Source organism: Etheostoma spectabile, unplaced genomic scaffold (assembly GCF_008692095.1).
Source record: "Etheostoma spectabile isolate EspeVRDwgs_2016 unplaced genomic scaffold, UIUC_Espe_1.0 scaffold270, whole genome shotgun sequence".
Taxonomy (NCBI): Eukaryota; Metazoa; Chordata; class Actinopteri; order Perciformes; family Percidae; genus Etheostoma; species Etheostoma spectabile.
In genome coordinates, this window is record NW_022605574.1 from 48,899 (window position 1) to 52,879 (window position 3,981).

The following is a 3,981-nucleotide window of genomic DNA, read 5'->3' on the forward strand; positions in this document are numbered from 1 at the left end:
TATACTATGACTTTTTTCGACATACTATACTATGACTTTTTTCGGCGCCATGGGAGCTACGCTTAGAGAGGAGAGGCTGACCCTCTTGGTCAGAGCTCTTCTTCTTCTTCTTCTTCTTCTTCTTTTTCTTCTTCTTCTTCTTTTAATTTCCAGCAGTCTGGATGCCTTGGCACATTGCGTCCTCCCAAAAATATGTTCCCATTTAGTATTCTATTTCCTAGGAAGAAACCGGTTGCCTGCATAAACAATGGCAGCATGGTGGCTCAGTGGTTAGCAGCAAGAAGGTGGTGCGTTCAAATCCAGCTCATCTGACCATTAAAGGAAGACAACTGACACACACACACACACACACACACAGAGGTTCCTCTCTTTTGTAGACTTGAGCAGGGATACTGTGTGGTAACAGGATGTTTGCTTTGTCTCTTTAGAGTCGGGGACTTCAGCACCGAAGAGCGGAGGGAAACAGTCAGGTATTATTACGCTCATTTCTCCTCACACAGCAGACTTTTCACTGTTTAAAGGACATTTCACCACATTTCAGCCATCAAACACACAGGAAGCCATGGCCCTTTTCAGTTATATGCAACATTGGAAGACGTATTCAGATACTTTACCTAAAAGTTGCAACAGCTTTGTGCATTGAGCTGATCTAAGAGGCCTTTTAAAAACCTTATTGTGTGACTGCTGATTCAGCAGCATTCACACGTTGTACGACTCTTCCGTATGATTTTCGGTCGCCTACTACTTCTCCATACTTTCACCTACAAAAAGCATTCAAATATGAACATGTTCAACGCTTTAAGGACATGTCTGCTTGTATTCAACTGTTCTCCACGATTTATAGTTTTTTAAATGTTTAAGCTTTTTTCTTTTTGGGCTGAAAGTCAATGGAGCTTTTTAAAATCCTCCAGAGGCTTCTTCCAAATACTTTAACCTACTGACGACATTTAAACTATTACAAATTGATTCAACTTCAAGATATCTTGAAGAAGAAAAAAAAAAAAAAAAGATTAAAAAGACAGTTTAAAGACAACAAAATAACAATAGAAATAATAACAACAATAAGAACATTCGTCAAATAAACAAAGAAAAGACCATAAATTATTATTAAAGTGTCAGTGTTGAGTCCAGTGTTAAAGTGATAAGGTGACCAGGTGAGAATTTAAGTCCAGGTGTGAATGTCTGTATATATGTATGTATGTCTGTCTGTCTGTCTGTCTGTCTGTCTGTCTGTCTGTCTGTATCTATGTATGTCTGTCTGTCTGCTGTATGGTATGGTCTGTCCTGTACGTATGTCTGTATGTCCGTGTCCCTTGTCTGTCTGTCTGTCGTATACATATGATATATTATATAGTCTGTATGTATGTCCTGTATTATGTTACTGTAGTGTATATATGTATAATCAGTCTGTCTGCCTGTCCTTTCTGTATATATTATATATGTAGCCTGTATGTCTGTATGCCTGTCTGTATATATGTATGTCTGTCTGTCTGTCTGTCTGTCTGTCTGTCTGTCTGTCTGTCTGTCTGATCTATGTATGTCTGTATGTATATATTATATATGTCTGTCTGTATGTATGTATGTTCTGTATTATGTCTGTCTGTCCCTGTCTGTCTGTCTGTCTGTCTGTCTGTCTGTCTGTCTGTCTGTGCTGTCTGTATCTATCTATGTATGTCTGTCCTGTCTGTCTGTCTGTCCTGTCTGTATCTATGTATGTATTGTCTGTCTGTCTGTCTGTCTGTCCTGTCTGTCATCTATGTATTGGTCTGTCTGTCTGTCTGTCGTCTGTATCTGATGTATGTTCGTCTTCTCTTCGTTACTGTATTCTGTCGTGTGTCTGTCCTGTCTGTATGTCCTGTCTGTACATATGTCTGTATGTATGCCTTCTGTATCTGGTATGTATGTCTTGCTGCTGTCTGTCTGTCTTGTCTGTATCTATGTATGTCTGTCTGTCTGTCTGTATATATAGAGCCTGGCCTGATGTCTGTCTGTCTGTATGTCTGTCTGTACGTATGTCTGTATGTCTGTCTGTCTGTCTGTCTGTCTGTCTGTCTGTCTGTCTGTATGTATGTATTGTCCTCTCTGGTATTGCTCCAACAAGCGACCAGCAAGAAGTCCCTGCAGACTCAGACCAAAGATCAATTCCCATTTTCAACAATATTGACATTTTACCACTTTTTTTGGTATACTATACAATGACTTTTTGACATACTATACCGGGTCTTTTATGACATTTTTTCAACATACTATACTTTTCATCACTATTGTCTATATATTATACTATGACTTTTTACCACTTTTTTTCGACATACTATACTATGACTTTTTTTCAACATGCTATACCATGACTTTTTTTTTACATACTATACTATGACTTTTTATCACTTTTTTCGACATGCTACACTATGACTTTTTTTTAACATGCTATACTATGACTTTATTTGACATGCTACACTATGACTTTTTTTTAACATACTATACTATGACTTTATTTACCATGCTACACTATGACTTTTTTTTAACATACTATACTATGACTTTTTTTCGACATGCTATACCATGACTTTTTTTTACATACTATACTATAACTTTTTATCACTTTTTTCGACATGCTACACTATGACTTTATTTGACATGCTACACTATGACTTTTTTTTAACATACCATACTATGACTTTTTTCGACATACTATACTATACCAAGACTTTTTACCCTTTTTTTCGACATGCTATACTATGACTTTTTTCAAAATACTATACTCTGACTTTTTTTCAACATGCTATACTATGACTTTTTTCAAAATACTATACTATGACTTTTTTTCAACATACTATACTATGACGTTTTCATTACTTTTTTTCGACATACTCTACTATACCATGACTTTTTACCCTTTTTTTCAACATACTGTACAATACCGTTACTTTTTACCCCTGTTTTCACCGTAATACACATGCTGTACTATGACATTTTTGAGATACTTTGTGACTTTTATTAAATAAACTTTTCCGTTTCATTCCATTTTTGTTTAATACGTCACTGGTTTTATTCAACATTTCAATGAAATTCATAATAATTAAAACATTCCCAATTTTCCAACTAATCTCACCACTTCACCTTCTTCATGCCAGCAATTCAGTTTACCTTTAGCAATTTAGCTTTATCAGCATTCACAAGCACTTTATGCATGAATAAACAAACATTCAACATCAACACATCCGGAGATATATTTTTTTTACTGGACACGAAGGGGGTGAAAAACTAAAGTTGTCAGACAAACGTTGTGGAGTAGAAAGTACAATATGTACGTCTGAGAGGCGGAAGAAGTATTCAGATCTTTCAGTAAAATGTAATGTCATTTAATTTAACTGTACAATGTAACAATCAAACATTTACCTTGTATAAAAACAAAGATGCATGTGCCAGGTAGTAGCACGATGGTCACTATCCGCCTGTACTCCCGGGGCAGGTAAAGTACTACATGTTGTTGTTCTACATGTTGTTGTTCTACATGTGTTGGTACATTCACTGTTGGTTTAAGTCTTTTATTGGGTTTCATTGACAAGAAGACCTGTATAGAATAATGTCAGTCTTTTAAGAGAAGATTCTCTCGTTACAATTGCTTCCAGGCTGTTTTTCTTACAGTATAAAACATTGAATAATGTATTAAAGAGTAAGAAAGCTTTCATGCATGGAAACCAAACACAATGTGACCAAACTAAACTACTGTGTGCCTTTGTCTTTTCAGGTCCCACTTGGACACTCGTTCTTCTCCACACTTTATTATGTGTTTGCATGTAGGAGAAGAAGAACAATAGAGATTATATTTATACAATATTTATTCAATCAATGTTGATGCAGCTGCAGACAAACACACTTCACTGAGCTTGAAATAAAAGAAAACCTGTAAATTCACACAAAAGCTGCACGTTCTGTATATTTCTGTATATAACTTTCTCTGTGTGTGTGTGTGTGTGTGTG